Source organism: Calliopsis andreniformis, unplaced genomic scaffold (genome assembly GCF_051401765.1).
Source record: "Calliopsis andreniformis isolate RMS-2024a unplaced genomic scaffold, iyCalAndr_principal scaffold0008, whole genome shotgun sequence".
NCBI lineage: Eukaryota > Metazoa > Arthropoda > Insecta > Hymenoptera > Andrenidae > Calliopsis > Calliopsis andreniformis.
This window is the reverse complement of record NW_027480426.1, coordinates 19,587,760-19,615,669: the sequence shown is the minus strand read 5'-3', so window position 1 is coordinate 19,615,669 and position 27,910 is coordinate 19,587,760.

The window sequence follows — 27,910 nt, the reverse complement described above, 5'->3', positions numbered from 1 at the left end:
AACGTAGAAATGACCATAACTTTCACACTGGACGCAATTATTCGTTTTATACGATGGAAAAGCTGTTGTATTTATTTTGTAGTTTATGCTTCTGGCGTTGACTTCTAAGGCCCTAACTCTTGGATCTGGTGGAACAGCGCCTCAGAGTTAAGTCTAGGGTGCCCGAAATGTCGATATGATCATTACTTTCGCACTGGTTGCAATTAGTCATGCTATACGATGGAAAAACTGCTGCATTTTTATGGTATTTTTTGCTTCTGGCGTTGACTTCTAAGGCCGTAGCTATTAGATATGATGGGGTAACGCCCTAGAGTGACGCCTAGGTTGACCGGAACGTAGAAATGACCATTACTTTCACAATGTCTGGAATTATTCATTTTATACGATGGAAAAACTGTTGTACTTATACTGTATTTTATCCTTCGGGCGTTGATTTCTAAGGCCCTAACTATTCGATCTGGTGGAGCAACGCCCTAGAGTGAAGCCTAGGTTGCCCGGAACGTAGAAATGACCAGAACTTTCACACTGTTTGCAGTTATTCCTGTTGTACGATGGAAAACTGTTGCATCTTTATTGTATTTTATGCTCCTGGCGTTGACTTCTAAGGCCCTAACTATTCGATCTGTTGGAGTAACGCCCTAGAGTGACGCCTAGGTTACGCGGAACGTAGAAATGACCATTACTTTCACACTGTTTGCGATTATTCGTTTTATACGATGGAAAAGCTGTTGTATTTATATCGTATTTTATGCTTCTGGCGTTGTCTCCTTAGGCCCTAACTATTCCATCTGGTGGAACAACGCCCTAGGGTGAAGCCTAGGTTGCCGGAACGTAGAAATTACCAGTACCTTCACACTGGTTGCAGTTATTCGTTTTATACAATGGAACTACTGTTCTATTTATTTTGCATTTTATGCTTCGGGCGTTGACTTCTTAGGCCCTAACTATTTGATCTGGTGGAGCACAGCCCTAGAGTGAAGCCTAGGCTGCCCGGAACGTAGAACATACCATTACCTTCACACTGGTTGCAATTATTCCTGTTATACGATGGAAAAACTGTTGCACCTTTATTGTATTTTATGCTTCTGGCGTTGACTTCATAGGCCCTAACTATTCGATCTGGTGTAGCAACGTCCTAGAGTGAAGCCTAGGTTGACTGGAACGTAGAAATGACCATAACTTTCACACTGGTTACCATTATTCGTTTTATACGATGGAAAAGCTGTTGTATTTATATCGTATTTTATGCTTCTGGCGGCCACTTTTAAGGCCGTAGCTATTAGATGTGGTGGAGCAACGCCCTAGAGTGTCGCATAGGTTGCCCGGAACGTAGAAATGACCATAACATTCACACTGGTAGGAATTATTCGTTTTACACATGGAAAAACTGTTCTATCTTTTTGTATTTTATGCATCGGGCGTTGACTTCTAAGGCCCTAGCTATTCGATCTGGTGGAGCAACGCCCTAGAGTGAAACCTATGTTACCCGGAACGTAGAAATGACCAGTACTTTCACACTGTTTGCAGATATTCCTGTTGTATGATGGAAAAACTGTTGTATTTTTATTGAATTCTATGCTTCTGGCGTTTAATTCTAACTCGCTAGCCATTTGATCTGGTGGAGCAACGACCTAGAGTGATGCCTAGGTTGCCCGGAACGTAGAAATGACAATTACTTTCACACTGTTTGGTATTATTCATTTTGTACGATGTAAAAGCTGTTGTATTTATATTGTATTTTATGCCTCTGGCGTTGACTTCTAAGGCCGTAGCTATTGGATATGGTGGAGCACCGCCCTAGAGTGAAGCCTAGGTTGCTCGGAATATAGAAATGACCATAACTTTCACACTGGTTGCAATTATTCGTTTTCTACGATGGAAAAACTGTTGTATTCATATTGTTTTTTATGCTTCTGGCGTTCACTTCTTAGGGCCTAACTATTCGATCTGATGCAGCAATGCCCTAGGGTGAAGCCTAGGTTGCCCGGAACGTAAAAATGACCATAACTTTTACACTGGTAGCAATTATTCGTTTTATACAATGGAAAAACTGTTCTATTTAATTTGTATTTTATGCTTCGGGCGTTGACTTCTTTGGCCCTAACAATTCGATCTGGTGGAGCAACGCCCTAGAGTGAAGCCTAGGTTGCCTGGAACGTACAAATGACCATCACTTTCACGCGGGTTGCAATTATTCCTGTTATAGGATGGAAAGACTGTTGTATTTTTATTGCATTTTATGCTTCTGGCGTTGACTTCTTAGGCCCTAACTATTCGACCTGGTGGAGCAACGCCCTTGAGTGAAACCTAGGTTGCCCGGAACGTAGAAATGACAATTAGATTCACACTAGTTGCAATTATTCCTGTTATACAATGGAAAAACTGTTGTATTTTTATTGTATTCTATGCTTCTGGCGTTTAATTCTAAGTCGCTAGCTATTTGATCTGGTGGAGCAACCACCTAGAGTGATGCCTAGGTTGCCCGGAACGTAGGAATAACCATTACTTTCACACTGTTTGCAATTATTCCTTTTATACGATGGAAAAGCTGTTGTATTTATATCGTATTTTATGCTTCTGGCGTTGACTTCTTAGGCCCTAACTATTCGATCTGGTGCAGCAACGCCCTAGAGTGAAGCCTAGGTTGCTCGGAATGTAGAAATAACCATAACTTTCACACTGGTTGCTATTATTCGTTTTATACGATGGAAAAACTGTTATATTTATATTGTATTTATGCTTCTGGCGTTGACTTCTGAGGCCGTTGCTATTCGATGTGGTGGAAGAACGCCATAGAGTGAAGCCTAGGTTGCCCGGAACGTAGAAATGACAATAACTTTCACACTGGTAGCAATTATTCGTTTTATACAATGGAAAAACTGTTCTATTTATTTTGTATTTAATGCTTCTGGCGTTGACTTCTTAGGCCCTAACTATTCGATCCGGTGGAGCGATGCCTCAGAGTTAAGTCTAGGATGCCCGAAACGCCGAAATGATCATTACTTTCACGCTTGTTGCAATTATTCCTGTTATAGGATGGAAAGACTGTTGTATTTTTATTGTATTTTATACTTCAGGCGTTGACTTCTGAGGCCGTAGCTATCCGATGTGGTGGAAGAACGCCATACAGTGAAGCCTAGGTTGCCCGGAACGTAGAAATGACCATAACTTTCACACTGGTTGCAATTATTTGTTTTATACGATGGAAAAGCTGTTGTATTTATATCGTATTTTATGCTTCGGGCGTTGACTTCTAAGGCCCTAACTGTTTGATCTGGTGGAGCACCGCCCTAGAGTGAAGCCTAGGTTGCCCGGAACGTAGAAATGACCATAACTTTCACACTGGTTGCTATTACTCGTTTTATACGATGGAAAAGCCGTTATATTTATATTGTATTTTATGCTTCTGGCGTTGACTTCTGAGGCCGTTGCTATTCGATGTGGTGGAAGAACGCCATAGAGTGAAGCCTTGGTAGCCCGGAACGTAGAAATGTCCATATCTTTCACACTGTTTGCAATTATTCGTTTTATACGATGGAAAAACTGCTGTATTTATATTGTATTTTATGCCTCTGGCGTTGACTTCTCAGGCCCTAATTATTCGATCTGGTGGAGCAATGCATCAGAGTTAAGTCTAGGATGCCGGAAACGCCGAAATGATCATTACTTTCACGCTTGTTGCAATTATTCCTGTTATGCGATGAAAAGACTGTTGTATTTTTATTGTATTTTATGCTTCAGACGTGGACTTCTGAGGCCGTAGCAATTCGATGTGGTGGAAGAACGCCATACAGTGAAGCCTAGGTTGCCCGGAACGTATAAATGTCCACTATTTTCACACTGTTTGCAATTATTCATTTAATACGATGGAAATGCTGTTGTATTTATATCGTATTTTATGCTACGGGCGTTGACTTCTTAGGCCCTAACATTTCGATCTGGTGGAGCAACGCCCGACAGTGAAGCCTAGGTTGCCCCTAACGTAGATATGACCATAACCTTCACACAGGTTGCAATTATTGGTTTTATACGGTGTAAAGGCTGTTGTATTTATTTTGTATTTTATTCTTCTGGTGTTGACTTCTTAGGCCCTAACAGTTCGACCTGGTGGAACAACGCCGTAGAGTGAAGCCTAGGTTGCCCGGAACGTAGAAATGACCATAGCTTTCACACTGGTTGCTATCATTCGATTTATACGATGGAAAAACTGTTATATTTACATTGTATTTTATACTTCTGGCGTTGACTTCTTAGGGCCTAACTGTTCGATCTGGTGGAACAACGCCCTAGAGTGAAGCCTAGGTTGCCGGTACGTAGAAATGACCAGTACCTTCACAATGTTAGCAATTATTCATTTTATACGATGAACGAACTGTTGTACATATATTGTGTTTTATTCTTCTGGCGTTGACTTCTCAGGCCCTAACTATGCAATCTGGTGGAGCAACGCCCTAGAGTGCAGCCTAGGTAGACCGGAACGTAGAAATGACCATAACCTTCACACTGATTGCTATTAGTCGTTTTATACGGTGGAAAAACTGTTATATTTATATTGTATTTTATCCTTCTGGCGTCGACTTCTAAGGCTCTAGCTATTCGATCTGATGGAGCGACGCCCTAGAGTGAAGCCTAGGTAGCCCGGAACGTAGAAATGACCATAACTTTCACACTGGACGCAATTATTCGTTTTATACGATGGAAAAGCTGTTGTATTTATTTTGTAGTTTATGCTTCTGGCGTTGACTTCTAAGGCCCTAACTCTTGGATCTGGTGGAACAGCGCCTCAGAGTTAAGTCTAGGGTGCCCGAAATGTCGATATGATCATTACTTTCGCACTGGTTGCAATTAGTCATGCTATACGATGGAAAAACTGCTGCATTTTTATGGTATTTTTTGCTTCTGGCGTTGACTTCTAAGGCCGTAGCTATTAGATATGATGGGGTAACGCCCTAGAGTGACGCCTAGGTTGACCGGAACGTAGAAATGACCATTACTTTCACAATGTCTGGAATTATTCATTTTATACGATGGAAAAACTGTTGTACTTATACTGTATTTTATCCTTCGGGCGTTGATTTCTAAGGCCCTAACTATTCGATCTGGTGGAGCAACGCCCTAGAGTGAAGCCTAGGTTGCCCGGAACGTAGAAATGACCAGAACTTTCACACTGTTTGCAGTTATTCCTGTTGTACGATGGAAAACTGTTGCATCTTTATTGTATTTTATGCTCCTGGCGTTGACTTCTAAGGCCCTAACTATTCGATCTGTTGGAGTAACGCCCTAGAGTGACGCCTAGGTTACGCGGAACGTAGAAATGACCATTACTTTCACACTGTTTGCGATTATTCGTTTTATACGATGGAAAAGCTGTTGTATTTATATCGTATTTTATGCTTCTGGCGTTGTCTCCTTAGGCCCTAACTATTCCATCTGGTGGAACAACGCCCTAGGGTGAAGCCTAGGTTGCCGGAACGTAGAAATTACCAGTACCTTCACACTGGTTGCAGTTATTCGTTTTATACAATGGAACTACTGTTCTATTTATTTTGCATTTTATGCTTCGGGCGTTGACTTCTTAGGCCCTAACTATTTGATCTGGTGGAGCACAGCCCTAGAGTGAAGCCTAAGCTGCCCGGAACGTAGAACATACCATTACCTTCACACTGGTTGCAATTATTCCTGTTATACGATGGAAAAACTGTTGCACCTTTATTGTATTTTATGCTTCTGGCGTTGACTTCATAGGCCCTAACTATTCGATCTGGTGTAGCAACGTCCTAGAGTGAAGCCTAGGTTGACTGGAACGTAGAAATGACCATAACTTTCACACTGGTTACCATTATTCGTTTTATACGATGGAAAAGCTGTTGTATTTATATCGTATTTTATGCTTCTGGCGGCCACTTTTAAGGCCGTAGCTATTAGATGTGGTGGAGCAACGCCCTAGAGTGTCGCATAGGTTGCCCGGAACGTAGAAATGACCATAACATTCACACTGGTAGGAATTATTCGTTTTACACATGGAAAAACTGTTCTATCTTTTTGTATTTTATGCATCGGGCGTTGACTTCTAAGGCCCTAGCTATTCGATCTGGTGGAGCAACGCCCTAGAGTGAAACCTATGTTACCCGGAACGTAGAAATGACCAGTACTTTCACACTGTTTGCAGATATTCCTGTTGTATGATGGAAGAACTGTTGCATCTTTATTGTATTTTATGCTTCTGGCGTTGACTTCTAAGGCCCTAACTATTCGATCTGGTGGAGCAATGCCCTACAGTGAAGCGTAGGTTGCCCGGTACGTAGATATGTCCATAACCATCACACAGGTTGCAATTATTCGTTTTATACGATGGAAAGACTGTTGTATTTATTTTGTAGTTTATGCTTCTGGCGTTGACTTCTAAGGCCCTAACTCTTGGATCTAGTGGAGCAGCGCCTCAGAGTTAAGTCTAGGGTGCCCGAAATGTCGATATGACCATTACTTACGCACTGGTTGCAATTAGTCATGCTATACGATGGAAAAACTGCTGCATTTTTATTGTATTTTGTGCTTCTGGCGTTGACTTCTAAGGCCGTAGCTATTAGATATGATGGGGCAACGCCCCAGAGTGACGCCTAGGTTACCCGGAACGTAGAAACGACCATTACCTTCAGACTGTTTGCAATTATTCATTTTATACCATGGCAAAGCTGTTGTATTTATATTGTATTTTATGCTTCCGGCGTTAACTTCTATGGGCGTAGCTATCAGATGTGTAGCAGCAACGCCCTAGAGTGACGCGTAGGTTGCCCGGAACGTAGAAATGATCATTACTTTCACAATGTTCGCAATCATTCATTTTAAACGATGGGAAAGCTGTTGTATTTATATCGTATTTTATGCTTCGGGCGTTGACTTCTTAGGCCCTAACACTTCGATCTGGTGGAGCAACACCCTACAGTGAAGCCTGGGTTGCCCGGAACGTAGATATGACCATAACCTTCACACAGGTTGCAATTATTCGTTTTATACGGTGTAAAGGCTGTTGCATTTGTTTTGTATTTAATTCTTCTGGTGTTGACTTCTTAGGCCCTAACTATTCGATCTGGTGGAACAACGCCGTAGAGTGAAGCCTAGGTTGCCCGGAACGTAGAAATGACCATTACTTTCACACTGTTTGCAATTATTCCCTTCATACCATGGAAAAGCTGTTGTATATATATCGTATTTTATGCTTCTGGCGTTGACTTCTAAGGACCTAACTATTCGATCTGGTGGAGCAACGCCCTAGAGTGAAGCCTAGGTTGCTCGGAATGTAGAAATAACCATAACTTTCACACTGGTTGCAATTATTCGTTCTTTACGATGGAAAAGCTGTTGTATTTATATTGTATTTTATGCCTCTGGCGTTGACTTCTAAGGCCCTAGCAATTCGATCTAGTGGAGCAACGCCCTAGAGTGTAGCCTAGGTTGCCCGGAACGTAGAAATGACCATCACTTTCAAACTGGTTGCAATTAATCCTGTTATACGATGGAAAAACTGTTGTATTTTTATTGCATTTTATGCTTCGGGCGTTGACTTATAAGGCCCTGACTATTCAATCTTTTGGAGCAACGCCCTAGAGTGAAGCCTAGGTTGCTCGGAATGTAGAAATGACCATAGCTTTCACACTCGTTGCAATTATTCGTTTTACACGATGGAAAAACTGTTGTATTTATATTGTATTTTATGCTTCTGGCGTCCACTTCTTAGGCCCTAACTATTCGATCTGGTGGAACAACGCCCTAGGGTGAAGCCTAGGCTGCCCGCAACGCAGAAATGACCATAACTTTTACACTGGTAGCAATTATTCGTTTTATACGATGGAAAAACTGTTGTATTTATATTGTATTTAATGCTTCTGGCGTTCACTTCTTAGGCCCTAACTGTTTGATCTGGTGAAGCAACGCCATAGAGTGAAGCCTAGGTTGCCCGGAACGTAGAAATGACAATTACTTTCACACTGTTTGCAATTATTCCTTTTATACGATGCAAAAGCTGTTGTATTTATATCGTATTTTATGCTTGTGGCGTTGACTTCTAAGGACCTAACTATTCGATCTGGTGGAGCAACGCCCTAGAGTGAAGCCTAGGTTGCTCGGAATATAGAAATGACCATAACTTTCACACTGGTTGCAATTATTCGTTTTCTGCGATGGAAAAACTGTTGTATTTATATTGTATTTTATGCTCCTGGCGTTGACTTATTAGGCCCTAACTATTCGATCTGTTGGAGCAATGCCTCAGAATTAAGTCTAGGATGGCCGAAACGCCGAAATGATCATTACTTTCACGCTTGTTGCAATTATTCCTGTTATACGATGAAAAGACCGTTGCATTTTTATTGTATTTTGTGCTTCAGGCGTAGTCTTCTAAGGCCGTAGATATTCGATATGGTGGAGCACCTCCCTAGAGTGAAGCCTAGGTTGCTCGGAATATAGAAATGACCATAACTTTCACACTGGTTGCAATTATTCGTTTTCTACGATGGAAAAACTGTTGCATTTATATTGTATTTTATGCTTCTTGCGTTCACTGCTTAGGGCCTAACTATTCGATCTGATGGAACAATGCCCTAGGGCGAAGCCTAGGTAGCCCGGAACGTAGAAATGACCATAACTTTTACACTGGTAGCAATCATTTTTTTTATACAATTGAAAAACTGTTCTATTTATTTTGTATTTTATGCTTCGGGCGTTGACTTCTTTGGCCCTAACAATTCGATCTGGTGGAGCAACGCCCTAGAGTGAAGCCTAGGTTCCCTGGAACGTACAAATGACCATCACTTTCACACGGGTTGCAATTATTCCTGTTATAGGATGGAAAGGCTGTTGTATTTTTATTGCATTTTATGCTTCTGGCGTTCACTTCTTAGGCCCTGACTATTCGATCTGGTGGAACAACGCCCTAGGGTGAAGTCTAGGTAGCCCGGAACGTAGAAATGACCATAACTTTTACACTGGTAGCAATTATTCGTTTTATACGATGAAAAAACTGTTGTATTTATATTGTATTTAATGCTTCTGGCGTTCACTTCTTAGGCCCTAACTGTTTGATCTGGTGAAGCAACGCCATAGAGTGAAGCCTAGGTTGCCCGGAACGTAGAAATGACAATTACTTTCACACTGTTTGCAATTATTCCTTTTATACGATGCAAAAGCTGTTGTAGTTATATCGTATTTTATGCTTGTGGCGTTGAGTTCTAAGGACCTAACTATTCGATCTGGTGGAGCAACGCCCTAGAGTGAAGCCTAGGTTGCCCGGAACGTAGAAATGACCATAACTATTACACTGGTAGCAATTATTCGTTTTCTGCGTTGGAAAAACTGTTGTATTTATATTGTATTTTATGCCTCTGGCGTTGACATCTAAGGCCCTAGCAATTCGATCTAGTGGAGGAACGCCATAGAGTGAAGCCTAGGTTGCCAGGAACGTAGAAATGACCATCACTTTCAAACTGGTTGCAATTAATCCTGTTATACGATGGAAGAACTGTTGTATTTTTATTGCATTTTATGCTTCGGGCGTTGACTTATAAGGCCCTGACTATTCAATCTGTTGGAGCAACGCCCTAGAGTGAAGCCTAGGTTGCTCGGAATGTGGAAATGACCATAGCTTTCACACTGTTTGCAATTATTCGTTTTATACGATGGAAAAACTGTTGTATTTATTTCGTATTTTATGCTTCTGGCGTTGACTTCTATGGCCCTAGCTATTCGATCTAGTGGAGCAACGCCCTAGAGAGAAGCCTAGGTTGCCCGGAGCGTAGAAATGACCATCACTTTCAAACTGGTTGCAATTAATCCTGTTATACGATGGGTAAACTGTTGTATTTTTATTGCATTTTATGCTTCGGGCGTTGACTTCTAAGGCCCTAAGTATTCAATCTGTTGGAGCAACGCCCTAGAGTGAAGCCTTCGTTGTTCGGAATGTAGAAATGTCCATAACTTTCTCACTGGTTGCAATTATTCGTTTTATACGATGGAAAAACTGTTGTATTTATACTGTATTTTATGCTTCTGGCGTTCACTTCTTAGGCCCTAACTATTCGATCTGCCGGAACAACGCCCTAGGGTGATGCCTAGGTTGCCCGGAACGTGGAATTGACCATAACTTTTACACTGGTAGCAATTATTCGTTTTATACAATAGAAAAACTGTTGTATTTATATTGTATTTTATGCTTCTGGCGTTGACTTCTTAGGCCCTAACTATTCGATCTGGTGGAGCAATGCCTCAGAGTTAAGTCTAGGATGCCCGAAACGCCGAAATGATCATTATTTTCACGCTTGTTGCAATTATTCCTGTTATACGATGAAAAGACCGTTGTATTTTGATTGTATTTAATGCTTCAGGCGTAGGCTTCTAAGGCCGTAGCTATTCGATATGGTGGAGCACCGCCCTAGAGTGAAGCCTAGGTTGCTCGGAATATAGAAATGACCATAACTTTCACACTGGTTGCAATTATTCGTTTTATACGATGGAAAAGCTGTTGTATTTATATCGTATTTTATGCTTCTGGCATTGACTTCTTATGACCTAACTATTCGATCTAGTGGATCAACGCCCTGGAGTGAAACCTAGGTTGCCCGGAACGTAGAAATGACCAGTACTTTCACACTGTTTGCAGTTATTCCTGTTATACGATGGAAAAACTGTTGTACTTATATTGTATTTTATTCTTATGGCGTTCACTTCTTAGGGCCTAACTATTCGATCTGATGGAACAATGCCCTAGGGTGAAGCCTAGGTTGCCCGGAACGTGGAAATGACCGTAACTTTTACACTGGTAGCAATTATTCGTTTTATACAATGGAAAAACTGTTTTATTTATTTTGTATTTTATGCTTCGGGCGTTGACTTCTGAGGCCCTAACTATTCGATCTGGTGGAGCAACGCCCTGGAGTGAAACCTGGGTTGCCCGGAACGTAGAAATGACCATAACTTTCACACTGGTTGCTATCTTTCGTTTTATACGATGTAAAGGCTGTTGTACTTAATTGGTGTTTTATTCTTCTGGTGTTGATTTCTTAGGCCCTAACTATTCGATCTGGTTGAACAACGCCGTAGAGTGAAGCCTAGGTTGCCCGGAACGTAGAAATGACCATAACTTTCACACTGGTAGCAATAATTCGTTTTATACAATGGAAAAACTGTTCTACTTATTTTGCATTTAATGCTTCGGGAGTTGACTTCTAAGGCCCTAACTGTTTGATCTGGTGGAGTAACGCCCTAGAGTGAAGCCTAGGTTGCCTGGAACGTAGAAATGACCATCACTTTCACACGGGTTGCAGTTATTCCTGTTATAGGATGGAAAGGCTGTTGTATTTATATTGTATTTTATGCTTCTGGCGTTGACTCCTGAGGCCGTTGCTATTCGATGTGGTGGAAGAACGCCATACAGTGAAGCCTAGGTTGCCCGGAACGTAGAAATGACCATAACTTTCACACTGGTTGCAATTATTCGTTCTTTACGATGGAAAAGCTGTTGTATTTATATTGTATTTTATGCCTCTGGCGTTGACTTCTAAGGCCCCAGCAATTCGATCTAGTGGAGCAACGCCCTAGAGTGTAGCCTAGGTTGCCCGGAACGTAGAAATGACAATCACTTTCAAACTGGTTGCAATTAATCCTGTTATACGATGGAAAAACTGTTGTATTTTTATTGCATTTTATGCTTCGGGCGTTGACTTATAAGGCCCTGACTATTCAATCTGTTGGAGCAACGCCCTAGAGTGAAGCCTAGGTTGCTCGGAATGTAGAAATGACCATAGCTTTCACACTGGTTGCAATTATTCGTTTTATACGATGGAAAAACTGTTGTATTTATATTGTATTTTATGCTTGAGGCGTAGGCTTCTCAGGCCGTAGCTATTCGATATGGTGGAGCACCGCCCTAGAGTGAAGCCTAGGTTGCTCGGAACGCAGAAATGACCACTACTTTCACACAGTTTGCAATTATTCATTTAATACGATGGGAAAGCTGTTGTATTTATATCGTATTTTATGCTTCGGGCGTTGACTTCTTAGGCCCTAACACTTCGATCTGGTGGAGCAACACCCTACAGTGAAGCCTAGGTTGCCCGGAACGTAGATATGACCATAACCTTCACACAGGTTGCAATTATTCGTTTTATACGGTGTAAAGGCTGTTGCATTTGTTTTGTATTTTATTCTTCTGGTGTTGACTTCTTAGGCCCTAACTATTCGATCTGGTGGAACAACGCCGTAGAGTGAAGCCTAGGTTGCCCGGAACGTAGAAATGACCATTACTTTCACACTGTTTGGAATTATTCCTTTCATACCATGGAGAAGCTGTTGTATTTATATCGTATTTTATGCTTCTGGCGTTGACTTCTAAGGACCTAACTATTCGATCTGGTGGAGCAACGCCCTAGAGTGAAGCCTAGGTTGCTCGGAATGTAGAAATAACCATAACTTTCACACTGGTTGCAATTATTCGTTCTTTACGATGGAAAAGCTGTTGTATTTATATTGTATTTTATGCCTCTGGCGTTGACTTCTAAGGCCCTAGCAATTCGATCTAGTGGAGCAACGCCGTAGAGTGTAGCCTAGGTTGCCCGGAACGTAGAAATGACCATCACTTTCAAACTGGTTGCAATTAATCCTGTTATACGATGGAAAAACTGTTGTATTTTTATTGCATTTTATGCTTCGGGCGTTGACTTATAAGGCCCTGACTATTCAATCTGTTGGAGCAACGCCCTAGAGTGAAGCCTAGATTGCTCGGAATGTAGAAATGACCATAGCTTTCACACTGGTTGCAATTATTCGTTTTATACGATGGAAAAACTGTTGCATTTATATTGTATTTTATGCTTCTCGCGTCCACTTCTTAGGCCCTAACTGTTCGATCTGGTGGAACAACGCCCTAGGGTGAAGCCTAGGCTGCCCGGAACGTAGAAATGACCATAACTTTTACACTGGTAGCAATTATTCGTTTTATACGATGGAAAAACTGTTGTATTTATATTGTATTTAATGCTTCTGGCGTTCACTTCTTAGGCCCTAACTGTTTGATCTGGTGAAGCAACGCCATAGAGTGAAGCCTAGGTTGCCCGGAACGTAGAAATGACATTTACTTTCACACTGTTTGCAATTATTCCTTTTATACGGTGCAAAAGCTGTTGTAGTTATATCGTATTTTATGCTTCTGGCGTTGAGTTCTAAGGACCTAACTATTCGATCTGGTGGAGCAACGCCCTAGAGTGAAGCCTAGGTTGCTCGGAATGTAGAAATAACCATAACTTTCACACTGGTAGCAATTATTCGTTTTATACAATGGAAAAACTGTTCTATTTATTTTGTATTTTATGCTTCGGGCGTTGACTTCTTTGGCCCTAACAATTCGATCTGGTGGAGCAACGCCCTAGAGTGAAGCCTAGGTTCCCTGGAACGTACAAATGACCATCACTTTCACACGGGTTGCAATTATTCCTGTTATAGGATGGAAAGTCTGTTGTATTTTTATTGCATTTTATGCTTCTGGCGTTCACTTCCTAGGCCCTGACTATTCCATCTGGTGGAACAACGCCCTAGGGTGAAGCCTAGGTTGCCCGGAACGTAGAAATGACCATAACTTTTACACTGGTAGCAATTATTCGTTTTATACCATGGAAAAACTGTTCTATTTATTTTGTATTTTATGCTTCGGGCGTTGACTTCTAAGGCCCTAACTGTTTGATCTGGTGAAGCGACGCCCTAGAGTGAAGCCTAGGTTGCCCGGAACGTAGAAATGACAATTACTTTCACACTGTTTGCAATTATTCCTTTTATACGATGCAAAAGCTGTTGTATTTATATCGTATTTTATGCTTGTGGCGTTGACTTCTAAGGACCTAACTATTCGATCTGGTGGAGCAACGCCCTAGAGTGAAGCCTAGGTTGCTCGGAATGTAGAAATAACCATAACTTTCACACTGGTTGCAATTATTCGTTTTTTACGATGGAAAAGCTGTTGTATTTATATTGTATTTTATGACTCTGGCGTTGACTTCTAAGGCCCTAGCTATTCGATCTAGTGGAGCAACGCCCTAGAGTGAAGCCTAGGTTGCCCGGAACGTAGAAATGACCATCACTTTCAAACTGGTTGCAATTAATCCTGTTATACGATGGAAAAACTGTTGTATTTTTATTGTATTTTATGCTTCTGGCGTTGACTTCTTAGGCCCTAACTATTCGATCTGGTGGAGCAATGCCTCAGAGTTAAGTCTAGGATGCCCGAAACGCCGAAATGATCATTACTTTCACGCTTCTTGCAATTATTCCTGTTATACGATGAAAAGACCGTTGTATTTTTATTGTATTTTGTGCTTCAGGCGTAGGCTTCTAAGGCCGTAGCTATTCGATATGGTGGAGCACCGCCCTAGAGTGAAGCCTAGGTTGCTCGGAATATAGAAATGACCATAACTTTCACACTGGTTGCAATTATTCGGTTTCTACGATGGAAAAACTGTTGCATTTATATTGTATTTTATGCTTCTGGCGTTCACTTCTTAGGGCCTAACTATTCGATCTGGTGGAGCAATGCCTCAGAGTTAGGTCTAGGATGCCCGAAACGCCGAAATGATCATTACTTTCACGCTTGTTGCAATTATTCCTGTTATACGATGAAAAGACCGTTGTATTTTGATTGTATTTAATGCTTCAGGCGTAGGCTTCTAAGGCCGTAGCTATTCGATATGGCGGAGCACCGCCCTAGAGTGAAGCCTAGGTTGCTCGGAATATAGAAATGACCATAACTTTCACACTGGTTGCAATTAATCATTTTATACGGTGGCAAAGCTGTTGCATTTATATTGTATTTTATGCTCCTGGCGTTGACTCCTTAGGCCCTAACTATTCAATCTGGTGGAGCAGTGCCTCGGAGTTAAGTCTAGGATGCCCGAAACGCCGAAATGATCATTACTTTCACGCATGTTGCAATTATTCCGGTTATACGATGAAAAGACTGTTGTATTTGTATTGTATTTTATGCTTCAGGCGTAGGCTTCTAAGGCCGTAGCTATTCGATATGGTGGAGCACCGCCCTAGAGTGAAGCCTAGGTTGCTCGGAACGCAGAAATGACCACTACTTTCACACAGTTTGCAATCATTCATTTAATACGATGGGAAAGCTGTTGTATTTATATCGTATTTTATGCTTCGGGCGTTGACTTCTTAGGCCCTAACACTTCGATCTGGTGGAGCAACACCCTACAGTGAAGCCTAGGTTGCCCGTAACGTAGATATGACCATAACCTTCACACAGGTTGCAATTATTCGTTTTATACGGTGTAAAGGCTGTTGCATTTATTTTGTATTTTATTCTTCTGGTGTTGACTTCTTAGGCCCTAGCTATTCGATCTGGTGGAACAACGCCGTAGAGTGAAGCCTAGGTTGCCCGGAACGTAGAAATGACCATTACTTTCACACTGTTTGCAATTATTCCCTTCATACCATGGAAAAGCTGTTGTATTTATATCGTATTTTATGCTTCTGGCGTTGACTTCTAAGGACCTAACTATTCGATCTGGTGGAGCAACGCCCTAGAGTGAAGCCTAGGTTGCTGGGAATGTAGAAATAACCATAACTTTCACACTGGTTGCAATTATTCGTTCTTTACGATGGAAAAGCTGTTGTATTTATATTGTATTTTATGCCTCTGGCGTTACTTCTAAGGCCCCAGCAATTCGATCTAGTGGAGCAACGCCCTAGAGTGTAGCCTAGGTTGCCCGGAACGTAGAAATGACAATCACTTTCAAACTGGTTGCAATTAATCCTGTTATACGATGGAAAAACTGTTGTATTTTTATTGCATTTTATGCTTCGGGCGTTGACTTATAAGGCCCTGACTATTCAATCTGTTGGTGCAACGCCCTAGAGTGAAGCCTAGGTTGCTCGGAATGTAGAAATGACCATAGCTTTCACACTGGTTGCAATTATTCGTTTTATACGGTGTAAAGGCTGTTGTATTCATTTTGTATTTTATTCTTCTGGTGTTGACTTCTTAGGCCCTACCTATTCGATCTGGTGGAACAACGCCGTAGAGTGAAGCCTAGGTTGCCCGAACGTAGAAATGACCATTACTTTCACACTGTTTGCAATTATTCCTTTTATACGATGGAAAAACTGTTGTATTTTTATTGTATTCTATGCTTCTGGCGTTTAATTCTAAGTCACTAGCTATTTGATCTGGTGGAGCAACGACCTAGAGTGTAGCCTAGGTTGCCCGGAACGTAGAAATGACCATTACTTTCACACTGGTTGCAATTATTCGTTTTATACGATGGAAAAACTGTTGTATTTATATCGTGTTTTATGCTTCTGGCGTTGACTTCTTAGGCCCTAACTGTTCCATCTGGTGGAACAACTCCCTAGGGTGAAGCCTAGGTTGCCCGGAAAGTAGAAATGCCCATATCTTCCACACTGGTAGAAATTATTCGTTTTATACGATTGAAAAACTGTACTATTTATTTTGTATTTTATGCTTCGGGCGTTGACTTCTAAGGCCCTAACTGTTCGATCTGGTGGGTCAACGCCCAAGAGTGAGGTCTAGGTTGCCCGGAAAGTAGAAATGACCATAACTTTCATACTGGTTGCAATTATTCGTTTTATACGGTGAAAAAACTGTTGTATTTATATTGTATTTTATGCTTCTGGCGTTGACTTCTTAGGCCCTAACTATTCGATCTGGTGGAGCAACGCCCTGGAGTGAAACCTAGGTTGCCCGGAACGTAGGAATGACCATTACTTTCACACTGGTTGCAATTATTCCTGTTATACGATGGAAAAACTGTTGTATTTTTATTGCAGTTTATGCTTCGGGCATTGACTTTTAAGGCCCTAGCTATTCAATCTGTTGGAGCAGAGCCCTAGGGTGAAGCCTAGGTTGCCCGGAACGTAGAAATGAGCATAACTATCACACTGGTTGCAATTATTCGTTTTATACGATGGAAAAGCTGCCGTATTTATATCGTATTTTATGCTTCTGGCGTTGACTTCTTAGGCCCTAACTATTCCATCTGGTGGAACAACGCCCTAGGGTGACGCCTAGGTTGCCTGGAAAGTAGAAATGACCATAACTTTCAAACTGGTAGCAATTATTCGTTTTATACGATGGAAAAACTGTTCTATATATTTTGTATTTTATGCTTCGGGCGTTGACTTCTAAGGCCCTAACTATTCGATCTGGTGGTGCAACTCCCTAGAGTGAAGCCTAGGTTGCTCGGAACGTAGAAATGACCATTACTTTCACACTGGTTGCAATTATTCGTTTTATACGATGGAAAAGCTGTTGTACTTATATCGTATTTTATGCTTCTGGCGTTGACTTCTTAGGCCCTAACTATTCCCTCTGGTGGATCGACGCCCTAGAGTGAAACCTACGTTGCCCGGAACGTAGAAATGACCATTCCTTTCACACTGGTTGCAATTATTCCTGTTATACGATGGAAAAACTGTTGTATTTTGATTCTATTTTATGCTTTTAGCGATGAATTCTAAGTCCCTAGCTATTCGATCTGGTGGAGCAACGCCGTACAGTGACGCCTAGGTTGCTCGGAACGTAGGAATGACCATTACTTTCACACTGGTTGCAATTATTCCTGTTATACGATGGAAAAACTGTTGTATTTTTATTGCATTTTATGTTTCGGGCATTGACTTTTAAGGCCCTAGCTATTCAATCTGGTGGAGCAGCGCCCTAGGGTGAAGCCTAGGTTGCCCGGAACGTAGAAATGAGCATAACTATCACACTGGTTGCAATGATTCGTTTTATACGATGGAAAAGCTGCTGTATTTATATCGTATTTTATGCTTCTGGCGTTGACTTCTTAGGCCCTAACTATTCCATCTGGTGGAACAACGCCCTAGGGTGACGCATAGGTTGCCTGGAAAGTAGAACTGACCATAACTTTCACACTGGTAGCAATTATTCGTTTTATACGATGGAAAAACTGTTCTATATATTTTGTATTTTATGCTTCGGGCGTTGACTTCTAAGGCCCTAACTATTCGATCTGGTGGTGCAACTCCCTAGGGTGAAGCCTAGGTTGCTCGGAAAGTAGAAATGACCATAACTTTCATACTGCTTGCGATTATTCGTTTTATACCATGGAAAAACTGTTGTATTTATATCGTGTTTTATGCTTCTGGCGTTGACTTCTTAGGCCCTAACTATTCCATCTGGTAGAACAACTCCCTAGGGTGAAGCCTAGGTTGCCCGGAAAGTAGAAATGCCCATAACTTCCACACTGGTAGAAATTATTCGTTTTATACGATTGAAAAACTGTACTATTTATTTTGTATTTTATGCTTCGGGCGTTGACTTCTTAGGCCCTAACTGTTCGATCTGGTGGGGCAACGCCCTAGAGTGAGGTCTAGTTTGCCCGGAAAGTAGAAATGACCATAACTTTCATACTGGTTGCAATTATTCGTTTTATACGGTGAAAAAACTGTTGTATTTATATTGTATTTTATGCTTCTGGCGTTCACTTCTTAGGCCCTAACTATTCGATCTGGTGGAACAACGCCGTAGGGTGAAGCCTAGGTAGCCCGGAACGTAGAAATGACCATCACTTTCAAACTGGTTTCAATTATTCCTGTTATATGATGGAAAAACTGTTGTATTTTTATTGCATTTTATGCTTCGGGCATTGACTTTTAAGGCCCTAACTATTCAATCTGTTGGAGCAACGCCCTAGGGTGAAGCCTAGGTTTCCTGGAACGTAGAAATGAGCATAACTATCACACTGGTTGCAATTATTCGTTTTATACGATGGAAAAGCTGCCGTATTTATATCGTATTTTATGCTTCTGGCTTTGACTTCTTAGGCCCTAACTATTCGAGCTGGTGGAGCAACGCCCTAGAGTGAAGCCTAGCTTGCCCGGAACGTAGAAATGACCATCACTTTCAAACTGGTTTCAATTATTCCTGTTATATGATGGAAAAACTGTTGTATTTTTATTGCATTTTATGCTTCGGGCATTGACTTTTAAGGCCCTAACTATTCAATCTGTTGGAGCAACGCCCTAGGGTGAAGCCTAGGTTTCCTGGAACGTAGAAATGAGCATAACTATCACACTGGTTGCAATTATTCGTTTTATACGATGGAAAAGCTGTTGTATTTATATCGTATTTTATGCTTCTGGCGTTGACTTCTTATGACTTAACTATTCGATCTGGTGGAGCAACGCCCTGGAGTGAAACCTAGGTTGCCCGGAACGTAGGAATGACCATTAGTTTCACACTGGTTGCAATTATTCCTGTTATACGATGGAAAAACTGTTGTATTTTGATTCTATTTTATGCTTTTAGCGATGAATTCTAAGTCCCTAGCTATTCGATCTGGTGGAGCAACGCCCTAGAGTGACGCCTAGGTTGCTCGGAACGTAGGAATGACCATTACTTTCACACTGGTTGCAATTATTCCTGTTATACGATGGAAAAACTGTTGTATTTTTATTGCATTTTATGTTTCGGGCATTGACTTTTAAGGCCCTAGCTATTCAATCTGGTGGAGCAGCGCCCTAGGGTGAAGCCTAGGTTGCCCGGAACGTAGAAATGAGCATAACTATCACACTGGTTGCAATTATTCGTTTTATACGATGGAAAAGCTGCTGTATTTATATCGTATTTTATGCTTCTGGCGTTGACTTCTTAGGCCCTAACTATTCCATCTGGTGGAACAACGCCCTAGGGTGACGCCTAGGTTGCCTGGAAAGTAGAACTGACCATAACTTTCACACTGGTAGCAATTATTCGTTTTATACGATGGAAAAACTGTTCTATATATTTTGTATTTTATGCTTCGGGCGTTGACTTCTAAGGCCCTAACTATTCGATCTGGTGGTGCAACTCCCTAGGGTGAAGCCTAGGTTGCTCGGAAAGTAGAAATGACCATAACTTTCATACTGCTTGCAATTATTCGTTTTATACCATGGAAAAACTGTTGTATTTATATCGTGTTTTATGCTTCTGGCGTTGACTTCTTAGGCCCTAACTATTCCATCTGGTAGAACAACTCCCTAGGGTGAAGCCTAGGTTGCCCGGAAAGTAGAAATGCCCATAACTTCCACACTGGTAGAAATTATTCGTTTTATACGATTGAAAAACTGTACTATTTATTTTGTATTTTATGCTTCGGGCGTTGACTTCTTAGGCCCTAACTGTTCGATCTGGTGGGGCAACGCCCTAGAGTGAGGTCTAGTTTGCCCGGAAAGTAGAAATGACCATAACTTTCATACTGGTTGCAATTATTCGTTTTATACGGTGAAAAAACTGTTGTATTTATATTGTATTTTATGCTTCTGGCGTTCACTTCTTAGGCCCTAACTATTCGATCTGGTGGAACAACACCGTAGGGTGAAGCCTAGGTAGCCCGGAACGTAGAAATGACCATAACTTTCACACTGGCTGCAATTATTCGTTTTATACGATGGAAAAGCTGTTGTATTTATATCGTATTTTATGCTTCTGGCGTTGACTTCTTAGGCCGTAACTATTCGATCTGGTGGAGCGACGCCCTGGAGTGAAACCTGGGTTGCCCGGAACGTAGAAATGACCACTACTATCACACTGGTTGCAAATTATTCCTGCTATACGATGGAAAAACTGTTGTATTTTTATTGCATTTTATGCTTCTGGCGTTCACTTCTTAGGACCTAACTATTCGATCTGGTGGAACAACGGCCTAGGGTGAAGCCTAGGTTGCCCGGAACGTAGAAATGTCCATAACTTTCACACTGGTTGCAATTATTTGTTTTATAGGATGGAAAAGCTGTTGTATTTATATAGTATTTTATGCTTCTGGCGTTGACTTCTTAGGCCCTAACTATTCCATCTGGTGGAACAACGCCCTAGAGTAAAGCCCAGGTTGCGCGGAACGTAGAAATGACCATAACTTTCACACTGGTAGCAATTATTCGTTTTATACAATGGAAAAACTGTTCTATTTATATTGTATTTTATGCTTCTGGCGTTGCCTACTTAGGCCCTAACTATTCGATCTGGTGGAGCAACGCCCTAGAGTGAAGCCTAGGTTGCTCGGAATGTAGAAATGACCATAAGTTGCATACCGGATGCAATTATTCGTTTTATACGATGGAAAAACTGTTGGATTTATATTGTATTTTATGCTTCTGGCGTTGACTTCTAAGGCCCTAAATACTCGATCTGGTGGAGCAATGCCTCAGAGTTAAGTCTAGGATTCCCGAAACGCCGAAATGATCAATACTTTCACGTTTGTTGCAATTATTCCTGTTATACGATGAAAAGACTGTTGTATTTTTATTGTATTTTATGCTTCAGGCGTGGACTTCTGAGGCCGTAGCTATTCGATGTGGTGGAAGAACGCCATACAGTGAAGCCTAGGTTGCCCGGAACGTAGGAATGACCACTACTTTCACACTGTTTGCAATTACTCATTTAATACGATGGAAATGCTGTTGTATTTATATCGTATTTTATGCTTCTGGCGTTGACTTCTTAGGCCCTAACTATTCGACCTGGTGGAGCAACGCCTTAGAGTGAAACCTAGGTTGCCCGGAACGTAGAAATGACCATTACATTCGCACTGGTTGCAATTATTCCTGTTATACGATGGTAAAACTGTTGTATTTTTATTGTATTCCATGCTTCTGGCGTTTAATTCTAAGTCGCTAGCTATTTGATCTGGTGGAGCAACGACCTAGAGTGAAGCCTAGGTTGCCCGGGAACGCAGAAATGACAATTACTTTCACACTGTTTGGTATTATTCATTTTGTACGATGGAAAAGCTGTTGTATTTACATTGTTTTTTATGCCTCTGGCGTTGACTTCTAAGGCCGTAGCTATTAGATGCGGTGGAGCAACGCCCTAGAGTGACGCCTAGGTTGCCCGGAACGTAGAAATGACCATAACATTCACACTGGTTGCTATCATTCGTTTTATACGATGGAAAAACTGTTATATTTATATTGTATTTTATGCTTCTGGCGTTGACTTCTAAGGACCTAACTATTCGATCTGGTGGAGCAACGCCCTAGAGTGAAGCCTAGGTTGCTGGGAATGTAGAAATAACCATAACTTTCACACTGGTTGCAATTATTCGTTCTTTACGATGGAAAAACTGTTGTATTTATATCGTGTTTTATGCTTCTGGCGTTGACCTCTTAGGCCCTAACTGTTCCATCTGGTGGAACAACTCCCTAGGGTGAAGCCTAGGTTGCCCGGAAAGTAGAAATGCCCATATCTTCCACACTGGTAGAAATTATTCGTTTTATACGATTGAAAAACTGTACTATTTATTTTGTATTTTATGCTTCGGGCGTTGACTTCTAAGGCCCTAACTGTTCGATCTGGTGGGTCAACGCCCGAGAGTGAGGTCTAGGTTGCCCGGAAAGTAGAAATGACCATAACTTTCATACTGGTTGCAATTATTCGTTTTATACGGTGAAAAAACTGTTGTATTTATATTGTATTTTATGCTTCTGGCGTTGACTTCTTAGGCCCTAACTATTCGATCTGGTGGAGCAACGCCCTGGAGTGAAACCTAGGTTGCCCGGAACGTAGGAATGACCATTACTTTCACACTGGTTGCAATTATTCCTGTTATACGATGGAAAAACTGTTGTATTTTTATTGCAGTTTATGCTTCGGGCATTGACTTTTAAGGCCCTAGCTATTCAATCTGTTGGAGCAGAGCCCTAGGGTGAAGCCTAGGTTGCCCGGAACGTAGAAATGAGCATAACTATCACACTGGTTGCAATTATTCGTTTTATACGATGGAAAAGCTGCCGTATTTATATCGTATTTTATGCTTCTGGCGTTGACTTCTTAGGCCCTAACTATTCCATCTGGTGGAACAACGCCCTAGGGTGACGCCTAGGTTGCCTGGAAAGTAGAAATGACCATAACTTTCAAACTGGTAGCAATTATTCGTTTTATACGATGGAAAAACTGTTCTATATATTTTGTATTTTATGCTTCGGGCGTTGACTTCTAAGGCCCTAACTGTTCGATCTGGTGGGGCAACGCCCTAGAGTGAGGTCTAGTTTGCCCGGAAAGTAGAAATGACCATAACTTTCATACTGGTTGCAATTATTCGTTTTATACGGTGAAAAAACTGTTGTATTTATATTGTATTTTATGCTTCTGGCGTTCACTTCTTAGGCCCTAACTATTCGATCTGGTGGAACAACGCCGTAGGGTGAAGCCTAGGTAGCCCGGAACGTAGAAATGACCATCACTTTCAAACTGGTTTCAATTATTCCTGTTATATGATGGAAAAACTGTTGTATTTTTATTGCATTTTATGCTTCGGGCATTGACTTTTAAGGCCCTAACTATTCAATCTGTTGGAGCAACGCCCTAGGGTGAAGCCTAGGTTTCCTGGAACGTAGAAATGAGCATAACTATCACACTGGTTGCAATTATTCGTTTTATACGATGGAAAAGCTGCCGTATTTATATCGTATTTTATGCTTCTGGCTTTGACTTCTTAGGCCCTAACTATTCGAGCTGGTGGAGCAACGCCCTAGAGTGAAGCCTAGCTTGCCCGGAACGTAGAAATGACCATCACTTTCAAACTGGTTTCAATTATTCCTGTTATATGATGGAAAAACTGTTGTATTTTTATTGCATTTTATGCTTCGGGCATTGACTTTTAAGGCCCTAACTATTCAATCTGTTGGAGCAACGCCCTAGGGTGAAGCCTAGGTTTCCTGGAACGTAGAAATGAGCATAACTATCACACTGGTTGCAATTATTCGTTTTATACGATGGAAAAGCTGTTGTATTTATATCGTATTTTATGCTTCTGGCGTTGACTTCTTATGACTTAACTATTCGATCTGGTGGAGCAACGCCCTGGAGTGAAACCTAGGTTGCCCGGAACGTAGGAATGACCATTAGTTTCACACTGGTTGCAATTATTCCTGTTATACGATGGAAAAACTGTTGTATTTTGATTCTATTTTATGCTTTTAGCGATGAATTCTAAGTCCCTAGCTATTCGATCTGGTGGAGCAACGCCCTAGAGTGACGCCTAGGTTGCTCGGAACGTAGGAATGACCATTACTTTCACACTGGTTGCAATTATTCCTGTTATACGATGGAAAAACTGTTGTATTTTTATTGCATTTTATGTTTCGGGCATTGACTTTTAAGGCCCTAGCTATTCAATCTGGTGGAGCAGCGCCCTAGGGTGAAGCCTAGGTTGCCCGGAACGTAGAAATGAGCATAACTATCACACTGGTTGCAATTATTCGTTTTATACGATGGAAAAGCTGCTGTATTTATATCGTATTTTATGCTTCTGGCGTTGACTTCTTAGGCCCTAACTATTCCATCTGGTGGAACAACGCCCTAGGGTGACGCCTAGGTTGCCTGGAAAGTAGAACTGACCATAACTTTCACACTGGTAGCAATTATTCGTTTTATACGATGGAAAAACTGTTCTATATATTTTGTATTTTATGCTTCGGGCGTTGACTTCTAAGGCCCTAACTATTCGATCTGGTGGTGCAACTCCCTAGGGTGAAGCCTAGGTTGCTCGGAAAGTAGAAATGACCATAACTTTCATACTGCTTGCAATTATTCGTTTTATACCATGGAAAAACTGTTGTATTTATATCGTGTTTTATGCTTCTGGCGTTGACTTCTTAGGCCCTAACTATTCCATCTGGTAGAACAACTCCCTAGGGTGAAGCCTAGGTTGCCCGGAAAGTAGAAATGCCCATAACTTCCACACTGGTAGAAATTATTCGTTTTATACGATTGAAAAACTGTACTATTTATTTTGTATTTTATGCTTCGGGCGTTGACTTCTTAGGCCCTAACTGTTCGATCTGGTGGGGCAACGCCCTAGAGTGAGGTCTAGTTTGCCCGGAAAGTAGAAATGACCATAACTTTCATACTGGTTGCAATTATTCGTTTTATACGGTGAAAAAACTGTTGTATTTATATTGTATTTTATGCTTCTGGCGTTCACTTCTTAGGCCCTAACTATTCGATCTGGTGGAACAACACCGTAGGGTGAAGCCTAGGTAGCCCGGAACGTAGAAATGACCATAACTTTCACACTGGCTGCAATTATTCGTTTTATACGATGGAAAAGCTGTTGTATTTATATCGTATTTTATGCTTCTGGCGTTGACTTCTTAGGCCGTAACTATTCGATCTGGTGGAGCGACGCCCTGGAGTGAAACCTGGGTTGCCCGGAACGTAGAAATGACCACTACTATCACACTGGTTGCAAATTATTCCTGCTATACGATGGAAAAACTGTTGTATTTTTATTGCATTTTATGCTTCTGGCGTTCACTTCTTAGGACCTAACTATTCGATCTGGTGGAACAACGGCCTAGGGTGAAGCCTAGGTTGCCCGGAACGTAGAAATGTCCATAACTTTCACACTGGTTGCAATTATTTGTTTTATAGGATGGAAAAGCTGTTGTATTTATATAGTATTTTATGCTTCTGGCGTTGACTTCTTAGGCCCTAACTATTCCATCTGGTGGAACAACGCCCTAGAGTAAAGCCCAGGTTGCGCGGAACGTAGAAATGACCATAACTTTCACACTGGTAGCAATTATTCGTTTTATACAATGGAAAAACTGTTCTATTTATATTGTATTTTATGCTTCTGGCGTTGCCTACTTAGGCCCTAACTATTCGATCTGGTGGAGCAACGCCCTAGAGTGAAGCCTAGGTTGCTCGGAATGTAGAAATGACCATAAGTTGCATACCGGATGCAATTATTCGTTTTATACGATGGAAAAACTGTTGGATTTATATTGTATTTTATGCTTCTGGCGTTGACTTCTAAGGCCCTAAATACTCGATCTGGTGGAGCAATGCCTCAGAGTTAAGTCTAGGATTCCCGAAACGCCGAAATGATCAATACTTTCACGTTTGTTGCAATTATTCCTGTTATACGATGAAAAGACTGTTGTATTTTTATTGTATTTTATGCTTCAGGCGTGGACTTCTGAGGCCGTAGCTATTCGATGTGGTGGAAGAACGCCATACAGTGAAGCCTAGGTTGCCCGGAACGTAGGAATGACCACTACTTTCACACTGTTTGCAATTACTCATTTAATACGATGGAAATGCTGTTGTATTTATATCGTATTTTATGCTTCTGGCGTTGACTTCTTAGGCCCTAACTATTCGACCTGGTGGAGCAACGCCCTAGAGTGAAACCTAGGTTGCCCGGAACGTAGAAATGACCATTACATTCGCACTGGTTGCAATTATTCCTGTTATACGATGGTAAAACTGTTGTATTTTTATTGTATTCCATGCTTCTGGCGTTTAATTCTAAGTCGCTAGCTATTTGATCTGGTGGAGCAACGACCTAGAGTGAAGCCTAGGTTGCCCGGGAACGCAGAAATGACAATTACTTTCACACTGTTTGGTATTATTCATTTTGTACGATGGAAAAGCTGTTGTATTTACATTGTTTTTTATGCCTCTGGCGTTGACTTCTAAGGCCGTAGCTATTAGATGCGGTGGAGCAACGCCCTAGAGTGACGCCTAGGTTGCCCGGAACGTAGAAATGACCATAACATTCACACTGGTTGCTATCATTCGTTTTATACGATGGAAAAACTGTTATATTTATATTGTATTTTATGCTTCTGGCGTTGACTTCTTAGGCCCTAGCTATTCGATCTGGTGGAGCAACGCCCTAGAGTGACGCCTAGGTTTTCCGGAACGTAGAAATGACCATTACTTTCACACTGTTTGCAATTATACATTTTATACGATGGAAAAGATGTTGTATTTATATTGTATTTTATGCTCCTGGCGTTGACTTCTAAGGCCGTAGCTGTTAGATGTGGTGGAGCAACGCCCTAGAGTGACGCCTAGGTTGACCGGAACGTAGAAATGACCATTACTTTCACCATGTCTGCAATTATTCATTTTATGCGATGGAAAAACTGTTGTACTTATATTGTATTTTATCCTTCTGGCGTTGAATTCTAAGTCCCTAGCTATTTGATCTGGTGGAGTAACGCACTAGAGTGAAGCCTAGATTACCCGGAACGTAGAAATGACCAGTACTTTCACACTGGTTGCAGTTATTCGTTTTATACAGTGGAAAAACTGCTCTATTTATTTTGCATTTTATGCTTCGGGCGTTGACTTCCAAGGCCCTAACTATTCGATCTGGTGGAGCAACTCCCTAGAGTGAAGCCTAGGTTGCCCGGAACGTAGAAATGACCAGTACTTTGACACTGGTTGCAGTTATTCGTTTTATACGATGGAACAACTGTTCTATTTATTTTTCATTTTATGCTTCGGGCGTTGACTTCTAAGGCCCTAACTATTCGATCTGGTGGAGCAACGCCCTAGAGTGAAGCCCAGGTTGCCCGGGAAGTAGAAATGGCCATAACTTTCACACCTGGTTGCTATTGTTCGTTCTATACGATGGAAAAGCTGTTATATTTATATTGAATTTTATGCTTCTGGCATTGAATTCTAAGTCCCTAGCAATCCCATCTGGTGGAGCAACACCCTAGAGTGAAGCCTAGGTTGCCCGGAACGTAGAAGTGACCATTACTTCCACACTGTTTGCAAATATACATTATATACGATGGAAAACCTGTTGTACTTATATTGTAATTTATGCATCTGGCGTTGACTTCTAAGGCCCTAACTATTCGATCTGGTGGAGCAACGCCCTAGAGTGAAGCATAGGTTGCTCGGAACGTAGAAATGACCATAACTTTTACACTGGTTGCCATTATTCGTTTTCTGCGACGGGAAAGCTGTTGTATTTGTATCGTATTTTATGCTTCTGGCGTTGACTTCTTGGGCCCTAACTATTCCATCTGGTGGAACCACGCCCTAGGGTCAAGCCTAGGTTGACCGGAACGTAGAAATGACCATTACTTTCACACT